This window comes from Ambystoma mexicanum, chromosome 10 (genome assembly GCF_040938575.1).
Source record: "Ambystoma mexicanum isolate Mex_15411 chromosome 10, UKY_AmexF1_1, whole genome shotgun sequence".
Classification (NCBI taxonomy): Eukaryota; Metazoa; Chordata; class Amphibia; order Caudata; family Ambystomatidae; genus Ambystoma; species Ambystoma mexicanum.
The window spans coordinates 397,390,408-397,415,330 of NC_090932.1; positions in this window are offsets into that span (position 1 = coordinate 397,390,408).

The following is a 24,923-nucleotide window of genomic DNA, read 5'->3' on the forward strand; positions in this document are numbered from 1 at the left end:
TGAGGGGATGGATTGCAAACAACCAGGGAATTAACAAGTGATCCTTTTCAAGAATCGCACTAACGAAGAGGACGGTGCGTGTTCAAATACATACAATGAAATCTAGCTGGGGACAGGAGTTCTAGGTGAACATGTTGATGTATACGGGATATTTCGTTCTAAGGCAGGAATGTCACAGTATGTGTACACGAGTACAAGCAGGGGCTAGCAGGGTTGGTTAGGCCAGAAGCGCGTGTGTGTGTGTGTGTGTGTGTGTGTGTGTGTGTTTTGAGGGGGGATGTTTGAAGTGTGGAGGGCAAGGGAGAGAGTAGATGTATACGTGTATGTGCAGGGATTGGGGAGTAGTGTTTGTAGTGTAGAAGGGGGCAGGTGGATTAATAATTGTTTGTTTATGTCTGTGTGCGAGTTTCTGTGAAGGGAAGGGGGTTTGGTATGAATGTTTATGGCAGGACGGGGGAGCGAAAGGAGATTCTGGGGGTGATACTCCCCATTTTAAAGGGTGCAGGTATCATCAGAGGGGATCCTGAGGTGAAACCACTCTGATATAGTGATCATTTTGAGTATGTAAGGCCGCACCAAATCGGCCCAATAAAAACAAAATCAGTCTTTTTTGTGTGCAGTCTTCAATATTTGTAAATATCACATATAAGAATAAAAGGGGTCAAAGAGCATGCCACAGGCAATCTGGCATCAGCGCCCATGAAACATTCACCGGGTGTTGTGTACTTATTGAAATACAACTCATCTGCTTTGTCATGGGCTTATCAACCAAGAGCGTGCCGATAATCAAGTCACAACAATCGCGTCATGATTTCACATGACGCCCTGATTGCGCAAAACTCGCACTCAAACAGGGCAGCCTGCATAGTGGAAAGCCTGTGGACCTCGCCGATCGCAGAAGAGCTGTTTTAACATCTGTAAAGGCGGTGCTGCACTGCTGCCGGAAGGCCTGCACAGCCCCAACACATTATTGGCAGCCGCTCACAGGCTCCCAAGGCCTGTTTATGTGCCTCTGATAAATGCAGCCGCTGACCTTTAACAGCTGTCTGAGCGCAGAAATTTCCCATACTGCGCGAGCCACGCTATGGCACAAAGCACCCCGGCATATCGATCGCTCCCCGATCTGCAGACGCTGCTCGCTACGTTCATTTCAGTTTCTCTCATTTCTTTTTTTTTCTGGTCTTTGAGGATCTCACAGAAAACATCTACTTCAGCCTAAATTGAAGTGTGATGCAAAGGCAGTGTTGGAGAATATCACAAACCATTTCTGTAGCCACTTGATGAATGGGCGGTGCGTTTTTTTTTTAAATTGTTTTTTTAAAACTTTCGAGTCTCTTGCGAACTCTGATCTTCTAGAGCAGAGGACCCCACAGGAAATTAAATAAATATAGTTATTCTGTCATCAGTAAATGATTTAGAAAAAGTATGTGTTTGATGGGTTGGCAGGCTGCTGAAAAGAGACACTGCGGTTGGAAAATGCAACTCAATTGCGCTTTAGATTCATCTATTGGTCAATGAGACCTTCAATAACTGAAACCCCGGGGCAAAAATGCTCAAAGGCCATGCAGTTATTTAACTAGTGCTAAGTACCCACACATCTGTACATGATTTGCTTTAGTTTCCCCAGGACCTACAGGATGTGTGTCTACAATGTTATGCAGATGGTTCACTGAGGTCCCGTATATGTCAGGACGTAGTTTCAGGAGTGTGAAAGAGGTGTTAACTGCGTCAAAGTTTCGCACCTGGAGGAGCGTGCATGTGTGCATGGGACATCTTGTGCTGCCTGTGTACACCTATTCAAAGGCCAAGCCTGGAATATGCGAGAGACTGGCCGACATTTCCTCTATTAGCCACCGACTGGAAGGCACAGGGATTTAAACGTTTGCTCTTGCGTGCAGAGTGCTCAAGGCAAGCCCCATTTTCTTTGTTGTTGTCTAAGTCACCATAGCGAACCTCTCTGAACTTGCCATGCGTAGTTCACTTGGGGGAAAGCAGTCAGCAATGGAAGATGGAAGGATTACTTTGCAATGCATCCTTATGATCAATGGTAAACAGCATATATTGTGATCCCTTGTGTTATTGATGAATTTGTTATGTGACATGGTAAACTCATCCTTGATCAGTATTTAATATTAGCACCCTTGGCGTGGGAGCCACCCAATGGAACGCAGGTTGAACCAGCGAGTCTAAGCCTGCGTTCCAAGCCGTATATTGTGATCCCTTGTGTTATTGATGAATTTGTTATGTGACATGGTAAACTCATCCTTGATCAGTATTTAATATTAGCACCCTTGGCGTGGGAGCCAGCCAATAAGCTGGCATGGAACGCAGGTTGAACCAGCTAATCTAAGCCTGCGTTCCAAGCCACCTGATTGCCGGTTCCCCCATCCGCCATCTTCCCCCACCGACCGGTTGTCATTTTGTCCCTCGACCCGAATACCCACTTAACTGTTTGGTGCCACAGCATGTGGCACTGTCGCAGCTTCTCCAGCTTTGTTTCCCGCTCGGTGTGGCTGCCATGGAAAGGGAAGAGGGGCTCAGTATGGAGCTGCGCCTTCCTATTCCTTGGTAACCATCTTGTATAGTATTTTCTTTCCGTCAACAGGACGCTGGTACGTACATCACTAGCCCGCCTCGACTGCTAGACCCTTTTTCATCATGACCGTGCATTTCCATTGGGAAACACTAGGATACTCAGCTGGCCACCTCTATAAAAAGCAGATAAATACAACACTATATTTAATGAGAGTGTACACATCAAGTCCATCATTTCCCAGTGTGGCAGTGTGGATCAAACCTCTACTGTGGTTGCCGAACAAAGAGGGCATCTACCCCTGCTGCCCCCTAATTATTTGATCCTTTATCCACTTCCATGTGGCCTTCCGCAGACTGATTTCTTCCACCTCCTCCTACTCCCTTTCCCATCCTTTCCTCGTCCCCCCATTTATTATGGCAAGGTGGGTTGTTAGGGGCCTCACAGGCTTTCTGTTGGTGGTGCAGCCCCTTTTCGTAGCTGTGACAGCTCACACTACCCCACTCCAAGCACCTTTATATGGGGAATTCCTCAGAGTTTCAGAGAGCTGTAAAGTTGGTGATTGAGACAGTGCCATTCGACAGAGATTCAACTGTGCAAGTGTTTGAGGCAACCATTCGAAGTACATTCCCTTCCCATCCCATCCACCAGTTACCATTCAATAAATGAAGGCCAAACAATGTTATTGAGTAAACAAGTGTTACAGCTGCTATAGTGACAGGAGTTAACATACAGATATTGCTATTGATATTTTATTTCTATCGCGCTCGTACATAAGTGTTTCAGAGCGCGACAAGGCAAGGGAGGGGAACAGGGGAGAACAAAACAGTGATCTTACTAGGCCCAGTGACATTGAGAACGTGCAAGTGCATGGGAGGGGGGAGGGGAAAAGTGCATGGAAGGGGGGACAAGTGGAAAGTGCAAAGCAGAGGAGAAACAGATAAATAACAATAAATAAATAATAAAGGCAGCAAAAAGTGGTAGTGCAACCAGCAATTTGCAACTGCTAGGTTTAAGGCAGCAGACAGGGTAGGTCTGATAAGTGCAGGAAGTGGCAATGCAGTGGGCGAGAGTTGCCAGGTATTGGTTGAAAAGCCAGGGCAAGAGGTTAGACCCCTGGGGAACACAACAGGTAGAGAGGAAGATAGATGAAAGGAAGGACCCAAGTTGGACCTGGGAGGGTCGATCTGAGAGGAAAGAGATCAGCCAGGCCAGAGCCTGATCAGTGATGCCCAGGTTTGCACGGAGATGGTTGAGCAGGATGGTATGGTTGACCGTGTCGAAGGCAGAAGAGAGATTGAGGAGGATGAGGACAGAGGGAATGTTAGAGTCAAGGTTGGAGAGCAGATATTCACGGATGTTCAGGAGAGCAGTTTCCATGCTTCTGGCAGCTCAGAAGCCAGACTGGTGGTCATGGAGACAGCCACCAGTATTGGAATGAAGTTTAAGCTGAGAGATTGCCAGCTTTTCCAGGAATTTGCCCAGAAAGGGAGTAATGGAAATTGGGCGATAGTTAGCTGGACAAAAAGGATCAGCTGTGGGTTTCTTGAGAAGAGGATGCACAAAGGAGTGCTTCAGATGGGAGAGGAAGGATCCTGAGGCAAAGGAGTGGTTGCAAAAATCAGCAAGGGCCAGAGCGAAGGTGTCAATGTGGTCCTTGATGGTTTTAGAGGAACAGGGAGGAACCTGTTTTGACAAGGCTTTCATAGATGGGACTTGTCTAGTGACCCCGTCAGGGCAGAAAAGAGGAAAAGACGAGAAGGATGGTGGGGGGGGGTGGCTAAAGGATGGTCAGCAAGCACAGCTGGAGAGGGGAGAGGAGGGTTATGGGAGGAGAGGGTGGACAGGATGTCCTGGGTTTTTTAAATGAAGTGAGAGGCAAGGGCATTGCAAAGAGCCTGGGAGGCAATAGGAGGGGTACAGACCTCAGCAGGGTTGGCCAGCACCTTGCAGATTTTAAAGAGTTTGGCCGAGTTGTTAGATGCCACAGAGACACGATCTTGAATGTGGACTCTCTTCTTGGTGAGGACAGAGAGTCAGTATTGCCTTTGTAGCAGGCGACATGCCAGTTTGTCAGAGGATGAACTGGAAGTCCTCCATTTCCTCTCAGCCGCCCTACACTTATGTTTAAGTGTAGCTAGGTCAGAGTCATACTAGGAATTGCACTTGGCTTTGGACTTCAAACAGATCCTCATGACAGGGGCAAGAGCATCAAGTGTATCAGAAATTGAAGAGTAGAGCAGAGACAGGGCTGTGTCAGGATGTGAGACAGCCAAAAGGTGGAGGAGGGGGGAGAAAGTGGTGGCAAAAGCCTCAACTGACACACGCTTCATGGGCCGGATGTCCGAGAAGTTGGGTGGCAGTGTTGGGTAGGCTTGGCTTGGGGGAAAGAGAGGGAGAGATGAAAGGAGAGGATGGAGTGATCGCTCCAGGAGAGAGGAGTGGTCAGAGGGATGCAGAGGGCAAGGTCAGAGGAGATCAAGACATCAAGTGTGTGCCCTGCAGAGTGAGTCGGGCCAGAGGGTAGGATGGACAGGGAGAGGGAGTCGCAGAGGTCACAGAAGAGTACAGAGGAGGAGCAAAGAGAGTGTAAATGTATATTGAGGTCACCGAGGAGGAGGAGTTGAGTGGTAGAGGCCAGGAGGGAGGAGGAGAGATCTGCCCACTCAGAGAGAAATGAGGTGATTTGACCAGGAGGCCAGTAGATGGTAACCACAGTAAGAGAATGGGTAGGCAAGAGAGAAAACCTACAGACAAGGCATTCAAAAGAGGAGTAGGTCTGAGTGGGAATGATAGAGGCAGGAATCCACTAAGAAAAGATCAGGGCTACCCCACACCGGACCGGGGGGATCTGGGTGCTGAGAGGATCTTGTAGCCATCAGGGAGGAGAGTGTCAAAGCTCATGACAGAGCTGTCCATGAACCATGTCTCAGTAAAACCACGGACATCAAGGTCTACTTCTTCAAGGAGGAGGCAGATGTCAGAGGAGTGTTTGACAGCAGAGCGAGGGTTGAGAGTGCCAACATGAAGAAGGTTGCCAGCCTTAAAGACCTTACGGGGAGGGGTACAGATCAAAAGTACGCCCTGTGGAGGAGAAAGAGCCCTAGGAGGGGCAGAGAAGGAGGAGGAGAGAGAGGGCAAGGTAGCCAAGGGGGGAGAGGAGGAGACAGCAGGAGATAACAGGACATTGATGAGGCAAGGGAAGCGCCTACCAAAGAGGAGGAGATCGGCCTGAGGGCCTTGGACCATGACTGTGCCATTTAGGTAGACATTAATGGTGACTTTAGAGGAGTTGAAGGAAGCCATGAGAACTTCCCAGTGAGTATCGCCATTAATGGGAGAGAAGGAGATAGGGCAGAGCACAGAGACCATATGAGGATTCCATAGATCCTGCGAAGGAACGACAAAGAGGATGTCGGTGAGGGTCTGTTTGGCAGAAGCATTGGAGTAGGTGTCAGCGATAAGAAGACCAGGGTTAGAGGCCAAAATATCCTTTTTGAACTTCTTCCTACCTGACTTAGTGAAAAGGGAAGGATAGTCAATGGAGAAGCAGTTGGAAAAGATAGGAGAAACAGAAAGTGCCATTGGGGTAGAAGCAAGGAGAGGATGGATATACTGGGGGGGCTAAGGCAGGTAGGTGTGGGACAAAAGAGAGTGGTGAGGTCACTGGGCTGGCAAGTTACAGAGAAGAAACAGTATACAAGCAAAATACAGAGAATTTCGCAATGGGCAGCAAGATTTGACTTTTTAGCACAACGCAAAAACAGCAAGATTTGACTTTTCAATCTTGAAATAGGATGTTAGCAAAGGTTTTTAGGAAGCACTGCACATCAGGATGACAACATGGGAGTAACAAGCAGAAAGAACTGTGACAGTCAAAGGCGGTAGTAGTGAGTCCATAAGGAGGGAACTAACCCATAGTTCTGGAGGATGCAAAATCAAGGCATTCCAGATTTCTTAGAGGAGTGAGGTGGCAGCATCATTGTGGTTAAGGTGCCGGGAGGACCCCAATTAGCGTTCTGGTATCTGCAGGGAGCAGACAGGGGCCTTAGAAGTGGGCCTTTGCTGAGAGGGCCGGCTGAAGCCTGCCGGTCCTTGATTCGATGGAAGAAAACACTCAGCAACCAATGGGAGTGCAGCACAGGGAAAGGTGGTTCAGCACAACCTGCCTACACAACAAAGAAAACCACTGCGGCCATCTTGGAAGGGCCAAAAAACGGTCAAATAAGCAGGCAATAGTGGGAAAAAATGTGTGCTTTCAAAATAGCAAGGCAGCTCCAGGTATTAAAAAGCTCCAAAAAATGGCAGCACGATAAAAATGCCAAATAAAACAGTCCTTTCCAACAATTTTATGCAAATTTCATTTTTTTTTCTTTTTCTTCTCTTTTTTCCAATTTTGATTTTTCGGGTTCAATAATTCCCCTGGATATGCAGTAATGCACAGAAAGTGCACCTACCTAATGGAATGGTCAGCAGCCAGGCACAAACTCCACATGTGCAGGAAAACAACAGATGGCCAGGAGGGTGGAAACAGGACCGCACTCTCAGTGAGAAGCAGATGAATGAAACCAGTTCCAGTCAGTGGGCCTTGCTGAGAGGGCCGGCTGAAGCCTGCCGGTCCCTGATTAGATGGAAGAAAACACTCAGCAACTCACTCAGATGATCCGTACTTGACTACCCAGCCACAACAACTGTGGTGACCTGGTCCCGGACTGTGCCCCTGAAGGCAATCTGGATTCCCTCCATGAAGCACACACATATTTAATAGTTTTTCAATCCTTCTGCTTACCATCCTTGCAGAGCATGTTGTCCACTTTGATTTTCTTGCAACGGCAGGTCTGCCCCTTCACTTTTCCTCACATGCCACGCTTATCCAATGTGGTAAACCCTAGGGTGCCATACGTAAAAATCCCTGGAGCCCATGACTGCTGGACTCTTTTAGTCATGACAGCGTGTTTCTCTGTGGATACACCAGATAACTCTGCCAAGTCTCCACGGTGGCCATCACCGACATTGATTTGCCCCACCTTAGTCCTTGTTCTTTTTGATTTACATCTCTACCATAGTATACTTCTTTCCTCTTACTTGACTGAGACATACCTTGCCACTTCCATATGGTCATTTTGGGCCACTACTATTTCTTTCCTGTCTGGTGCTCCGGTGTATTCCTACTTCTGCCTACCTACTCTATGACTTCATGCCCTAATGCCATTAGGCATTGTCTCCTCCTCTTTTGTCAATAAAGACCATGTGTTGAGTTGCTCGTAGACCACCCAGCGAACCTGACAATTATTGCATTTCCTCAGCCATGGCATCCCAGTGCCCCTGCCCCCTGTTCCCCACATTTTTCTTTGTACCCTTACTACATCACAGCTGCAGCCGGAAGTGTTGTTATGGCCACTTTTATTGTACTCCTTGATGTGTCTGGCCTTTCACTCAGGGGCGACAGCGTTGATATTGCAGTTTCATTATTCTTTTAGAATATGCAGCCCTTCCCCCAGAGGGTTACAGCATATTGAAGTCTCTCCATCCCTACTAGCTTCTCGTCATGGAGCTTGACCATAAGCTATTCCGCGTCTCCTCTCCCACTCTTTCCTAGCCTTCCTTGTATAACAGCCCTTCACCCCGGGGTAATGGCGTTTTGAACCCTTCCTCCCCAATGCTTTTCGTCATGGGGCAATGCCCCCTATATTTGCCTTTCTAATATGACCACCCCACACATGATGGTGCTGCATGTGGAGTTTTATTATATTCCCAAGTGCTTTCTGCATTCCAACATAGGGGGGTGGTGTGTTGGAGCTTTTCCCCCTCTTTCACACTCATCACATGATTCAATTGGATGCTCAATCTCCTCTTATTGATGTGGCGCACTGTTATTTGCACACTCTAAATGGTTCGCACATGCACTTCTGAGCATCAAATTGTACTTTCCTTGTTTTTTGCAACATTGTACCCTAATGCAATACGGTCCCAATGCTATTCCCATGCCCTTTCACCCCTGCTCCACAACAATTATACGGTATCCTTATGCCCATTATAATGTTTATGTTCACCACAAGTGATTGCATCATCCTAGATCTGTGTGTAGATGTGCCTGTTAGGTATCTGCACTCCAGCCCAATAAGATTAAAGTTTATGCATAAGTCCTACTTCTTTTAATTGCTCCATATTGGCATACATGTGCACCTCATTCCCCTTCTGTATCTGCCCCAGCCCATAAAAAATGTGCTGTGGCATCTAAAGTACCAATCCTGAAACTCACCAGGAACCCTTGAGCCTCCTGGAACAGCCCCAGCCCATTGCCATTCCTGCCTCTTAATCATTCTTCTCTTACAGCAGTCCCTTCTTTTCACCCGGCCCCTCCATAGAACATTTCAATTATTCATCATGTCAAGTCAAATAAAGTTCCATCCTTGGACAATGAGGAGGGATAGCCCAATGCCAACAACCACCCTTCCCCAAAAACCTCCAACATCAACATAGCAAGCCCTTTGTGAACTCTACACAGGATGCCTGAAACTGACCCAAATTCTGGCCATTGTCACAACAATTAAATAGTCTGTATGACCCTCTCACCCAGAACTTGCCCCCCCTTACCTTATTCAATGACACTGGAACACCTGCTGGCGATATAACTAGCAGCCTTTTGTGCTGTAAACCCTTTGTGTGGATTCACTTAATCGCCCAATCTAACCATTTACAAATATGATAGTGCATCACAGCTTCTATCCCACGTAACTCATACTCATCCTCCCACTATTCTGCAAGCAAGCATTTGCATTGTGAGAAAGGGGTACTATTGCGCCAGAGCTACCCCTAAAGGTTTGGCTCAAGCTGGACTTGGATTACTCCTGACAATATTCTTGCAACTTGGCGCCGAGCACAGTATTGAACACCTTAACAGAACACCTGGGTTTCTTAATATTCCATGATGTGTGCCACTATCTTTTTAGGCACCCAACTATATATAGATCCATGCAGTGCATACAAGGGGGCCCACTGGACGAATTTAGCATGACCTTAACTGATCAGATCCCTCCCTTGTGCAAACCCACATTGGATAGAAAGGGAAAAATCCAAGTGACACCAAACATCGAAACACTATACCGCTAGAGCTGCCTGTATACAATAGCCATGGCCAATGTCACATAGCGGCCTGAGCCTACCCTTTCAACACTCAAAACCTAGGGATACTCCGCCAAATCCATGGCACCCCTGTCATGAAAGAAAGTTCTCTCCTGAGTGTTCCCCTTCACCCCCCCGCCCCAACAAATTGACCTCCTTGTTATCTTTCCGACCAATGCCTCACATCTGTTTGAAGTTTGCCTATGGTCATATACAGCACCCACTGTCCCACGCCCTATCCTTTGTTATTCCACTTTGGCTACTCATTTTGTATTGCCCCTTCATGAAGCTGGCCCAGGCAGCTATCACTGATAGTGGTATCTTCCCTTCTTCCAGGAATGCCATTAGTGTCTCATGCCCTCTTCTTTTGCCAAACCAGACAAGAGCCCGTCATCCCTACCACATTTATATGTGTGCCCTTACTTCATCCCAGCAGCAGCTGGAAGTGTTGTTATTGTTACTTATATTGGACTCCTGGATATGTCCAGCCTTTCACTAAGGGGTGACTGCATTGCTATTGCAGTTTCATTATCCTTCCATATATTAATTGCTAATCACACCTCGGGTGTGTGGGATGTTTCAACCCACTTCTGCTCTGCTATGCTGCAGCACTGTGTTATGAGGGTGCCAGAAATAGCAAAATGGCTGTGAAACCCTTGTGCGCACCAAAACCCCTGAAAATTGTGCTTTGCAATGCACAAAAAGATGGATGCCCAATCTGCCACGCATGTTGTCAGTGGTGGAACAGAGATCTCACTCATGGAATATGTCACTGGGCTCCACAACATGTGGAAATGGAATACAGAAGGAACAATCAGTGTTGCTAAATAAAAAAAAAACACAATCTTGCTTTAAATCCCTTTGTCTTTGTTGCTGAAATTGCAGAATGCCGGTACAAAACACCCCAAACATCCAAAATTCCTGCTGGGTGCTACAATTCACTTACTCTAAGAAATCATTGTGAACTTGCAAGGTCCTGAAAAGCTGAAAGCATAAAGGGATTTCCACCGCGAAAGTGGTCTGTCTGTGGGTTTCAAAAATCTCTGTACAGTAGTGGACTGCTGAGATGACAGCTGTCAGGAGCCTGCCTGATTAAACTTTAAACATGGATAAACTGAAATCAAATGTTTGTAATCTAAGAGGCCTGTTACTGAGAGTAACCTATGTTGTAATTGTTTTGATCCCATGGTTTAAAATCTTGAAAAAGTATTCTAGCTGCTATTTTGAAATCACAAATTTGTTTTGAGCTAAGGAAAAATGCAACAGAATTAACAATTAAATCAAGCCTGGCTAACAGCTACCAAACTGGAATATCAGGTTTCTCCACAGAAGGATTGCTCCCCCCCCCCCCAGGAAATCACACCCAAGCTGTAATTATAGGGTTTGGAAAGAACTTGGTCTACAGAGGCAAAAGGGAACAATGAACAGCTGCTACTAAGGAAATGTGGGTGTGAGGACAGTCGTAAATGGCCTCGGCCAAGAGCAAACAGGGAGTAGACTGCTTCTGGACTGCGGGGAGACAGAAGGAGGCAGACCCGAACAACTATCTGTGGCTGAACCTTCACAAAGAACATTTTCTTCAAAGACTTATAATTTGCCAGTGAAAATTGTACAAAATATAAAAGTAACAGATTGGGGAATCTAAATTTTGGCTGCATGTTTCAAGAGGGGTCAAAATCGTGTGACATGTTCTGGAAAGAAATGGCAGAAAATGTGATTTTACACAAAATGTATTTTCGCTAGACGTCTGAATCTTTATACACTTATGCCCATGTCAATTGTGCACACTTGTAGAAATTTGCTTATAAATTGGACATTGTGTTCCTGATGAAAAGGGCAAAATATGTGAAAATCTGAGACAAGATCCCACAGCTACAGGGTTTTTAGGGATATCTGCTATATAAAATATGTAATCTGCATATTTGATTGTTATAGAAGTTGCACATGTGTAAATATGTATGGTGCCAAAAGTAGATTTTGTGTTCAAAGGGCTAGGGGTGGATTGTCTGCCTCATAAAATCACACAATAAAGGTGACACATTGTTTCTCTCCTCCTATCAAGGCAGAGAGGAGACTCTGACCCAATCACCTGTGAAAAGGGTGAGCTTAGGATAAACAAGCCCACATACCCCTTTATCATAACATAAATAGAGATAGCTCACCACTCAAAAAGAGAGACAGATTCACTCACCATCCCGATACTGGCGGAGCACCCTGCTGCTGAACTCTACATCTTCCTTGCTCCAGACTCCAGAAACTTGGCAAAGTAGAAACCCATTGCATAGCTGAACCATTTTCAGCTAGGCCTCAAATTCCAGAACCAGAACCCCACAAACCTAAGGGGAAGTATCACAATACAAATGGTCTGCGCTGTACTGCTTGCCTGCTGAAAGAATTATCATCAAAACCAAGATGGGCTGATCCAATACAGTCTGTGCCGTGTTGTGACGAGAGTGCATTGCAGATCCAGTCCAGTCCTGTGCCATTCTGTGACCAAAGTGCTTTGCTGATTGCAGATCCAATCTGACATGCCCAGCTGTCTGTCCTAGAACCAGATCCCATTCCCTGACCAGAATCTTGACGGACCAGAATCCTGATGGTTCCGTTTAAAAACATATCTAGTGAGTATCTATAGATAGAACTGTGTCACTAGCATATACTGTCCATAGTCAATCCCCATCTTAAACCCATCCCATCTTGTATTCAGAACCTGTATTGTTAGGAGTACTTTTGAATTATCTGAACTGTCTCCAAACCATTCTATCTTCCTCCTGTAATAGTATTGCTAAAACTATCTTTGTGCTGATATTTTCCCATCTGAAGAAGGCGAGTCTTTAGCAGGCAGTCATTCTGAGCAAGTGGCTGTGTTCCTGTGGGGCATTCGTTTTGTTCATAGTCATCCTCTAGTGTAAGAAATCCTTTTGTCATTTTAAAAGCGCATTCCTGTTTTTCATTCTCGCGCCTATCTCGAAAAAACGACCTCCACTAAACGGACATAACTTTCTCAGTATTTGTACTAGATACACCATTTTAACTTCTGCTTGTAGCTAACATCCACAGATTTAAATCACATCCAAGACCGCATCCCAAATTCATACGGTTCTCCCGTTATCACAATTAGTGCGCAGTGAAAAGTTTGCCACAAATTTCGTTTTAGGGAAATTCTGACACGTGTAAAACAGCTTTTGATTGCTTCCGACTTGATTTGTAAGATTTCAAATTGTTTCTTGGTATTAAATCATTGCTTGTGTTTGTGTGCAACTATCCAAAGTGTCTCCCACAAGAATGAATACAATTTCAGCAATTTATTTAGTGTTTTTATCCAGTCCATTCCAAGATAACTTTAAAAGCCATTCTGACAGTTTGACAGTCAATTCCGTTTTTATCTTGTGTTTGCTGGGGGAAAGTGGGGTAGATATTCTGTGTGAATTCTGCCATTCCTGAACACCGGCTTTCTTCTCCTATCTCTTTACATTGCCTATTGAGGGGATGAGGGGTGTGCAGGAGAAACCTTTAAACACAGTGCTATCTTATCTGATCACACACACCAAAGTATTTTTTCTGTGCTGAATTGTTTTGCTCACTATAACTCCTTGTGTATTAAAGAGATTATTCTGTGTTACATCACCCCATTGGTGATTATTGTGTACCCATTAAAACATAGTGTGATTACATTTTAAATACATAAATAAATATTATAACTTTGCAAACCAGCCCGATTACTGGTTCAGTGTGACTGGGCGGGGGGGTTCTAGGAGAGGGGCGTGATATGAGTGGTATATCATTCAGAATAAAGAACTTTTAGACAAAAATAAATAAGGATTTCAGTTGTGCATTACACGCTAGGCGTTGACTTGGGTGTGTGCTGGATTGAAATCACTTACATCTTGGGGGCTTGTCACGAGATTCTGAATTAGACATACCACTGGTGACAGTCTAACACAGCGTACTAACTGATGGGGTACATACACCTTGTTGGGCTACTGTACTGTGCTACAATGTAAAAACACCCTTAAATAGAAATACTCAAAGGAGTTGGGCCTGTTTTGCAAAAGTAAAATAACCCTGAGATAAGTCAGAACAAAATTAATATTTCCGGAATGGCGACCTTTGTGGAAATCTATATGGCAAAATAACACCAACTGCACAAATTGTTTGTCAGGGGTGAATGGGTAGAGCAGGATGAGAATGACTGGCTGCAGAAAATCAAACAACAAATCACTGCCATAGAATTAGATACATGGCAGGACCATGGTCCATTACACCAGGCACTTAGTGAATTGTGTATGGCCCCAAAAGTAAAAGAAAAGCAATGTAAAATTGCCAAAATAGCGGCTTACCTATACCTCCACATTGGAGTAATACAGGAAAAATATGCCGAAAACCTAGAGCTGGGAAAGAGGCAAGTACAATACCTAAAGAAAACCCAAACTGATTTGGACTCTGAAGAGCAAAGGCTACAAAAGAGCCAAGAATCAGATAAAGAAACTAGACAGTACCTGATAGAATTAAAGGAAGATCTGGATCCCCTGCAGCAAGGGAAGGTAGAGCAGGATACCAAATTATTGACACTGCAAAAAGAGTGTCAAGAAAGGTTGAATTTGCTACAACAGAGACAATAAAAGCTGGAACCGCAAGTAAATTATAAAAGAGCCTACGCAGGGCAGATAGTTGCCCTAGAAAATCAGATTGATGAAAGAAAGGAGGAAAATAATAAATGAATAGTGAAGGATCACCACACTGAAACAGATTTGGATGAGGAGCGCCAGAAATTATGTGCCATTAGAAAACAAAGGGACGACCTGGCTGCACGGAGGGGTACTCTAATTCATGAAAGGGACACCTTAGGCCGGGAAGTCAGCCATTTAAAAACCAAGGTGGAAGAAAATCACCTGGCCCTTCAGGGACTGGGTGAACTCAAAATGGACTATGAAAAACTGTTGGAGCACACAAGGAGGGTGGAAGATGCTCTGGCAAAGAATGATCAGGCCAGTAAAGATCAGACTCAGGAGGTGAGCCTCCTGCAGCAAAAATTGGCCAAATACTCCCAAAGCAGACAGGAAGCACAGAGAGACAATGAGGCTCTCTGTGAAAAAAATTACAGGCTCCAAAGACAGATAGCCATGCAGGAACAACTAATAGAGGCCAGTACGGCCTTAATAGAAGAACAAAATTGTCAGATTCTTGCATGCCATCAAGGGGTAGGGGCTGAGAGAGATGAGGTCAGATGAGAGAGGGAAACCCCTGACCATAACCTCAGGAACCCTTTTCTCACCAGAGACTTTAATCACTTCAGTTCCATGGACTCTGCCACCGCCATGTCCACTGGCTCACATGAACCAAGGGCCACAGGGATTGTAGACTTCAACCCAATTGGAAATATGGGGCTAACAGGTCATCGCCTCCCAGAAATGGAAGAGCGGGCATCTCTGTACAGGTTCCCAAGTGCTAGGGCCATCTTCTCTGATCAGGGAGACTCTAGTGAGGGGAGAATCAGAGAAATGGATCCTCAGAAATATAACTTACCAAGAGATCAGACAGTGAAATTTGGTGGGGAATTCCATGAGACTAGGCCCACTAAGAACATACTAAAAACCTCTTCCCAGCTAGGACAGTGGGGGGGGGGGTACTCAACCAATCCTGGAAGCAAGGAAGAGTCAGAAGACTCTTCTGAGCGCCACAGGTCCCAAGAGACAAGGCCCCGTTATTCTGCCAGCCATTCCTAAGCTCGCAGAATCCGTCAGAGTCTAGAAGACCAGATAGCCACCTCTGGTAGCAGTGCCTATGAGTCAGAGGATGAGTGGACCAGGGTGAATAGAACTAAAAAGCCTAACAAAGTTAAGAGGGCTTTACTCATCCCCTAAAGCAAATAAAATCTATTAGGAGCGTCATCACGCCCTACCTCAAAAATGCCAAATATTCAGTTTGGGAGCACCTTGAATTATTTGAGCAGATGATGGAGACTTTCCATCTGAAGGACAGCCAAAGCTGTATTCAGTATGTAAAGTGGATGTTTTCTCCAGAGTACTCCAGCTTCTTTGCGGGACTGGAGGATCAGAACCATTCCAGATGGTCCACCTGTAGGGCGGCCATCCTGACATTTTTTTACATTCATAGGAACCCTCAAGAGGCTTGCAAGGCAACCTACAACTTACAATGTGGGGAATACCAGGACCCACAAGAATTTGTTCAGGAATTGAAACGTACCTTTGCGCAGACCACTAGAAGGGTGCGCAATGACAGTAAGGAATTTTTTAATACCTTCTTTCATGCTCTCCCTAAGAACATTATGACCCAGCTAGTGACTTTCATGAGAAAAGATCACTAGACTGGGTCATTGAACAAGCAACGTGCATCTATGAAGTACAGAAGCCGTTGGAAAGTAAAAATCATAGCAAAAGCCCTAAACCAACCAACACCCCTGCTACTGCTAAGGTGGCGGAGGTGAAGGTTGCCCCCATTTTAGATCTGGAGATGGGGGGGCCTTAAAACCTTCCTGCGCAGTATCCGACCAACCCCAAACCCTGAAGGCCCTTGGGCCAATCCCAAATGGGGAGCCAGGGAGATAACCCCACAAATGGGACCCCTAACTCCCCTGACTACATCAGCCCATGCTACAAATAGCCCATCCTGCGTTATGTGTGGACTCCTCCAGCACAAGGGGTGGGGGATCCAACCAGACAGCTGAAAACCTAGGAAAATTCTCTCCTCACTTTCCCCAGGAGGACAGTAATCCCCCAAATGCCGGACCAAATTTCTTTCCCTGGTACCCGCCAAACTTCAACCTCCAAAACAACCCTTCGTTCTTTCCCCACTTTCCTGAGCCCAGACAGCCCAATCCAGGAGAGGGCAGGCCAAGGGTGGAGGGGTACCCAAACTTTCCTAACCAGAGGTATTATGTGAGAAGGGATAGTTACCCTTCCCAGTATCAACCCAGGGTAGACCTGGTGACCCCGTACCAGCCAGAGCAGGTGTCCCAACTAGAGCGCCAGGTCCAGAACATGGCACAGGATCTGGGTCACATGCTGAGGGCTCAACAGAACCCTAAGGTGAGCATGGCGGCCCAGAATTCCTCAAATCCAGGGTCTGGTGCTCCAGAACAATGACGGGGGAAGAACCCCAACAACCCACCGGTTCCCAGGGAGGAGGCACAAGGGGAAGGGGGGTGTAAAGCCTTAGATGATACTTTCTTTCCCATTTGTGAAAAGCCCCTGGAAACCCAGGAACTCGAACCAAAATCCCCTGCCCCTGAAAGTCTGCAACCCAAGGATCAGAGGGTGGGGAGGAGAAATAAAGAGCATAAAAAGGTCCATTTTGTGGAGGAGGTGCAAATCTTCCAGTTTGAAGGAGAGGGGTCCTCAGAGGATCCTGGGAAAAAGATCTTCTCTTTCAGGGAAAGAGGAACTCCTCCCAAAGAAAAATGGGTCCCAAAACATCAAAATCCAGACTGGGTAGATGTGGGGACCGAGTTAAAACCACCCATCATCAAACCCCAGAGTGACCAGCACGGAAATCCCCTTGTGCCAACCCATTCTGGTGACTGCCTCAAAAAGGGGGGGGGCAGCTCAGAATCAGAACCAGGGGAACCCAAAACTTCCCGCAGATCTAGCTGTCACCTTTTTCGTACAGGTTCCCAAGATCCCAATCAGAATCCTGCCCAAATCACCTCTCTGTCAGTATCCCAAGCACGGAAGTTAACCCACCAGTTGGCCAAAAATATGCATTAACTCTGCCCCCTTGAGGAAAAGGAGGGAAGATATTATGCCCCGGTCCAAATGCAGGGGCAATGTACAAGTTTGGCACTGGTGGACACTGGATCCCAAGCCACCCTTCTGTCAAAAAGGGCCTTTGATCAGCTGAATTCGGAAAGGGGGGAGAAGTACCAAATTCCTCTCACCCCTCTTCCTGGACAACTTCAGAACTTTGATGGGAAGGAAATTCCTGTCGAGGGGACTGCGGATTTAGACATTAAAATTGGGCGACACAAGGTGAAGCACCCGGTCATAGTTATGACTCCAGAGGGCACACCATGTTTACTAGGGAATGACATCCTGCAGTGATTCTCTACCCTCATAGATTGTGTAAACAAGGTCCTCTGTACCCAGACTAACCAACCAATAAAATTGAATCAGAGTGTCAACCATGTTAGTTTAAATGGCACATGCCACATGGTTGAACAAAAACCTGACCAAATTGAATTTCACTTCCAGAATAATCAAATCCCACACGTGACAGTAATTGCAGTAGGACAACAAACTGACACTGGAAGGAAACACTCTAAAATTCTATACACATTCACAATCAGAAAATCCAATTCCTTTAGTCCAAAAAGATGAGAAATCAGCACAAAGCTTGGCTGATATTCAGAAAATTGGAGAGCAGTTGTTCATCCCTATTCAGCTAAATGAGGGAAAGGACTCTGTTATCGCCCGAGTATGTGTGAACAACGGCAAGAGCTTCATCAGCGAGGCCATGTTCTGCAAACTCCCAAAAGATCCAGTCATTTCACACTTAAACTGTTAGGCAAATAGGAAATGGACCTGGAAACACCCAATTCCAAACATCTCCTGCCTAGCTGGTTTGTGCTCAAAATGTCCATAGGCAACAAGAGCATAGTCCATAATTGTTGGGTTGTGCGAGATGTTCCTGCTGCATTTTATTTAGGCAGTGGCCCTCATTATGACCCTGGCGGAAATCAACCGACCGGACCGCCATAGCGTAAATAGCGTTTCCGCCATTGCGGGCACGAGCACCACGCCATGGCGGAAGTGCAAAGTCCGCGATGGCGGAAATGACCCCAAAACGGCCCACACCGCCGCCGTACGGCGCCCTAGGTGCAATACCGCCACCCATCTTAGCGGACACCGCAGTGAGCGCCAACCGGAAAGTACGGTGACCGTAAATATACGGAAACGGAAGTAAAAGCATGGTCCCGGAACGGGAAACATCACGCCGTACACCTATAAAACCACAAATTCCACACAACCATTAAAAATACTACCCTGAGACACATCCCAACCCGTCATCCACCCTAGTGAAACCAAGAAAAATGGGAAAAGTAGCGAAGAAAGCGTGCGACCGCAAGCGGCAGGTCCACTTCTCCCGTGAGGAACTCACCGTGCTCACAGAGACCCTCCAGGAGAATGCTGCCGCCGTCTTCTCCACGCAAATGACCAGGACGGCACTTGCGAACAAGAAGGCCATATGGGCCCTGGTGGCACAGCGGGTAAGTGCGGTGGGGACCGCACCCCGCAACCCACAGCAATTCAGAAAGCGATGGGACGACCTGCGGATACGCGTCCGTAGCATACTTTATGCCAACCGCAACATTGCCACAGCTACCGGGGGAGGATCGGAATCACCCATCAAGTTGACCCCCTGGGAAGAAATCTGTGCCTCCACCATTGGAATGGAGAGCATAGAGGGAGTCGGAGGGATGGCGAAAGGAGTGCAGACATCCGAAGAATCAGGTAGGTGTCCCAAATAAAACAATGCCAAAACCACGATGTCCAATCATGTGAAGTACCACGTGCCCACATAGTGCAACAGTAACACATGTCCAGGAGAACGTCCACATACATAGGCCTGATAGCACACTTTAAAACTCACATCAAATACATAAATAATTAAAAATCCTAAAAACACCCGCTACACGTGCAGCAGGCACACCCTAACTGCAGGCTGCCAAACAACTGCACCCTCACTCCACACACAAATGAAACCACCTCCAAGGCCCCGACCCAAATCACCCTCAGGTACCACCCCAATGCATGTGATACATTGCCATTCCAATTCCCACAGACCCATTAATAACGCTCGCCCTCCTTTACTCCACCACAGGGTCCGATCCAAACGACGAGCTCCAGGACACCCCTACCAGCACACCTGCAAAGAGGGCCAAGACCAACGGCCAAAGACCCTCCACCTCAGCTGCACGCATCAAGACACAGAAGCAGCACAAATCAAGTGGCAGCACAGAGGAGGGAACTCCAACAGGCACCCCAGCAGCCAGCATGCCCACAACAACACCACCACAGGTCCCCCCAATGGATGCCACAGTAGGCACTGCTTCTGGTGGCAGCAGCACCATAGGTGACACTGCATTAATGGCAGCATGCTCCGACACAGAAAACGGGGATGTCGAAGTTAGATCCATCCATGACCTGTCTCAATCCCCCTGTCTGTTCCATCCCGTACACCATGAGGATACCACGCAGGGGCACCCACAAGACGACGACTGGCCATCCCCCACAAGCCCTGTGGCAAGGCAACATGAGGTGATCTGCCACTCTGTGACACCACCGCAAATGGCCATGGCCCAGCAGAGGCAACAGTCCCTCGACCAGGTAATCGTGCAACAGCAGCAACTGGCCACGCTCCTCAAGGACCATGCCGATGAATGTGGGGGCACTAAGGCAGACATAGAAACATCAACTGAGACACTTAGGGCAGAAATGGAGAGAAGTACAGAGACACTAAGGGCACAAATGGAGAGTAGCACCGAGAGCCTGAGAGTGGAAATGGAGAGAAGCACCGAGAGCCTGAGAGTACAAATGGAGAGAAGCACCGAGAGCCTGAGGGGGGAACTGCATGCGACGTCCAAAGACGTATGTGCCGAACTTGCCGCAGTGCGCCGTGTGCTCACTGAGCTCTCACAAACCCTTAGGGACATGCATGGACGTGAGCAGGCAGAGACATCATCCGTTGCAAGTTCCGTCCAGGGCAGCCCCCAACGTAGATATGGGAGGAACCTGCGCTCCACAGGCAGGGGTGCCCCTGATACCCGCAGAGGGGGCTTGCAATAGCGACTGCCCACTGACAATGAGCATCTTTGGACACTGGTGTTCGGGGGGGAGGTAGGAGGGTGGAGGGGGTGTGTTGGGCTCACTTGGGTGGCGGGTCGATAGGGTGTTTAACATGATATCACATATGCCATAAACAATGCACGATCATCCAATGAGATGTGTGGACATTGATCTTTGTGTACGAGGCCATTATAGGCGTACAGTCCATATTGTGTATGTTCCAGACACACACAGTGCCACGAGTCCCGTGTCCATGTATTAGCCACCAGGCGTGAGTGCTAGAAGCATGCATCTATGAGATGCTGACGAATGTCACGGCCCTCCTGTGCCTCGCGGACTCCTTGAGGTGCTGCCACATCCCCACCCTCATCATGACCATCTTCAGGTGCTTGCAGTTCTGCGTCAGGGGGCATGGGCACATTTCTACGTACGCACATGTTGTGGAGCATGACACATGCCATGACCATCTTTGCAACCTTCACATGGCGGTACAGGAGTGCCCCGCCAGACCTGCTGAGGCAGCGGAAACGAGTCTTCAGTAGGCCGAATGCCTGTTCTATGACTACACGGGTACGTGAGTGGGCATGGTTGTAGTCCTCCTCATGCTGGTCCCGTGGGTTCCGGACTGGTGTGAGGAGCCATCTCTTCAGTGGATACCCGGCATCACCTGTATGTGGACAATAAAGGAATTTTGAGGAATGCCATTGCTACGTACGCACCCCCCCCCTTCCTGCCAGGTCATTGCCGCATCACATACCCCACATCATCATGCATGAAATGAGACTCACCGAGTAGCCAGGATCTGTTCCCTGCGTGTCGCTCCATGTAGCGTGGTATTGTAGAGTTCCTCAAGACCATAGAATCATGGGTTGATCCAGGGAATCGGGCACAACAATGTGTAATGATCCTGTTGGAGTCACACACCATTTGTACATTCAGAGAATGAAATTGTTTTCGGTTGCGGTACTGGGCCTCCATGGCATGTGGGACGACCAATTCCACATGGGTGCAGTCGATGGCACCAATGCAACCCGGTATGCAGAATGTAGCCCCTGTGTACCATGAAGGAACAGGGCGTCACACAAGAAGTAGCTGGTCATTTATTGCGGATGCAGCCCACAATGGTGAAATGTGTTTTGGAGTTCATGGCCTAATAGCTGTATGGGCTTGGTGAATTTGTTGTGCATTAAATTTCTATTCTGATATGAACCGTGTAGCGTTCTTCTTTGCAAGTGATGTGGCATATTCCTATTTGGGGAGCGATGTATTGTGAGGAGATCTGCATTGGGTTCCAGCTTCGGAGTATAGTTGCGTGGTACTGTGCTGGGCGCGTTTGCCTACGAAGCCCAGTGAGGTCAGGGATGAGGGCTGCCAATATGACTGTTTTGATGATGTCATGCTCAGGGGCGGGGGATTAGCTTTTGTGTAACAGATGCCGGTCAGCCAGTTGGATTGGTGGAATGATGTGATTATCGGAATATTGCTGGTCACAGGTGCCTGTGTTTGCGTGCGTTTCTTGGTGGGAGACTGAGGTCATGTCCATTTGTATAGCTTCTGTATTCGTGCCATCTGTGCCCTGCAGCTCCCATTGGCCCCTCTTGAGATTCATTTGTTCGTTGGCAGGCATGGATGACTAGTACATTTCACTGGTTGCATTGTGTGACTTCATTGCACCTACGGGGAGTTGTACAATGTGGCCAGGGAGCGGTGTACAGGCACTCAGTAGGGCCGTTTACGGTTGGTTCGCGATGCCGTACTTCTCACCATGGCGGAATGGTACTTTCCGCCGTGCTTGATGGCGTTAGGTGCATGTCCGCTAGGGTCAGAATTCGCGTACCGTTGCGCCATGGTGGTAATTACGGTTTGGCATGGCGCGCGTGCGCGTACTTGGTGCAGTTAGTGTTGGCGTTCACTACAGTGTCGCTAATGGCATCGTACTTTGCGGTGACGGGTCATGCTCGCACCGAGCGCTATTCGATGGCGGTATTGCATTTCAGCCATCGTTTTTCGATTTCCGCCAGGGTCGTAATGAGGCCCAGTGACATTCTCAATCGCTTTGCCATTAGTTTGGACCTAATAAACTTCAAAGCTTTGTCCTAATTAGCGGGTAATCCCATGGACTTTGATGACCCAGAGAAAGCATTTCAATTCAGTTGAAATTCAGATTGGAGAGGAAGTCACCATCCCAGAATGGACCGAACAATTCTCATTGGAAGTAAAAATTAAAAGAGGACAGAAACTGAAAAATCCTGATGCCTATGTCCATCTTAATGCTTATTTCCAACAGCAAGGGTAGGGGGTAAACCCAACACCACTAGTCAACATAGAACACGGCCCCATTACAATAGAGGTGGATAACAGCGACCTAAAGAGTATCACTCTGGGTGCAGGCACCATTATTGGAATGGCGGTTGATGACTGACATTTTTCCATAGATTTAGGTAATAAACTGTTAGGACCAATCCCCAAGGACTGTTTTGACAATGATAGCGACGATGACACAACACCAGACAGGATCTTGACCCACCATGGGGGGAATTTCCTGGTGTACTCTTTCTGCCCTTATGGTAAGGAAGAAGTAACTTGTGACTTCAGGAGGGATGAGGTGATCTTTCAAGTCCACAAGGACAGCCTTCCCCACCTGAAGCCATCAGTCCAAATCAATACTTTGACCAGGGACTTCTCCATCCAGCTGGAGGAGGCCACTGAGATAGCCAAAGCAGAAGTCTTTCCAGGCTTCAGGCAAATGGTTGAAGAGAGTGTCAACCTAGATGATGCCTGTGCGACTCTGGAGCAAAGGCAGAAATTGAAACAAGTTTTCTTAGATTTTCAAGATCTCTTTGCGGTGGACTCATATGACTGTGGTCGCACAGACATCCACACAAAAACAATTCCCACAGACCCTGGCATGACTCGACTCCAGTGTTTGTGAAGCAATATCGCTTGCCTCTCGCATCAATGGAGTCCCTTACTGAAATAATTAAGAACCTTGAGTCCCGTGGGATAATTTGTCCAGTCTACAGCACCTTCAATAATCCGGTGCTGGGGATATTGAAACCTAACGGCCAGTGGAGACTCCGTGCTGACCTAAGGGAGCTCAACAAATGGGTCCATACTTTGCAATGGCCTATTCCCTACATTGAACAAGGGCTGGCCGAGATCCAGGGGTCAAAGGTATTCACTGCCATTAACCTGACCAATGGGTACTGGACTGTACCTGTCAGTAGGGAGGATCAATACAAGCTGGCTTTTATCTTTGGGGGGCAGCAGTACACTTGGACCCAGACTCCCTTCGGACACATCAACTCTGGCAATGTATTTAACATCTTTCTACATAAGGACATGCCCGACTTGGGTGAAAGGGGTAACCTGGCCTATGTAGACTACGTTCTAGTCAAAAGCTCAACTGTGGAGGAACACATAGCAGAGATCCGTTATGTCCTGACACAGTTGAGGGCTGCCGGAGCAAAACTCTCTTTCCAAAAAGCACAGTGGTGCATAACCTGTGTCAATTTCCTGGGGCATGAGATAACTCCTCAGGGTCTCTGTCCCCAGGAAAAGAAAGTAGAGGCCCTCCAGAAAATAAAAGACCCCACAACTCTGCGTGAATTAAGGAGCCTCCTTGGACTAACTAATTACAGCCGAAAGTTCATTGAGAAATCAATATATCGCAGAAATCACAAGACTCCTGATCCATCTTTTGAAGTGGGGGTCAAGTGGGAGTGGAGTCCAGAACAAGCCGAGGCAGTAAGACAACTCAAAAGAAGCCTCTGACAAGCGCCTACTTCTTGGAGACAGGGTTCTCAAATACATGCTTCACTGCAGTAGTATATCAAAAGCATGACAAGGTCAATAAAGTAATCTCCTATGCGAGGAAGACTTTATCCTCTGTGGAGAAAAAATTCAATGATTGTGAGAAGGCACTCCTGGCAAAAGTGTGGGCATTGAAGAATTACCGCCCGTTTATCCAGGGCGAACACATCATAGTGGAGACTCCACACCAACCTTTGCAATATCTTCAGAGTGACAGAATTCAGGCCGGAAATGTGAGTAATTCCCAAATTACTCCATGGATTATGTCAATGCAAGGGTTTCCTGTAGAGGTCAGATACGTCCAAAACAAGAAGAGTCCCCTCGCGCAAGGTCTGGCTGACTTGCATTATTGTGCCAGAGAAAACTGTCTTGAGGACAAAAGTCTTAAAATCCAGGACAACATGGAGGCATACCTTAATTCCCCACGCAAAGCCTAAGAAGAAGACCAGTGTGAGGGAATGCCCACTGTGTGTGTGGATGGATGCTCCTACCATGTTGACAACAACAGGGAAAAGGAAGTTGTTGCTGGCATAGGGAATGCATGGGTGAATGATGCCCCAGAACCCTCCGCTGGGTACAAAATCGGTCCCCGAAGTAGTCAAGTGACAGAGTGTATGGCTGTGCATCAAGCCATCCTCACTGCTGTC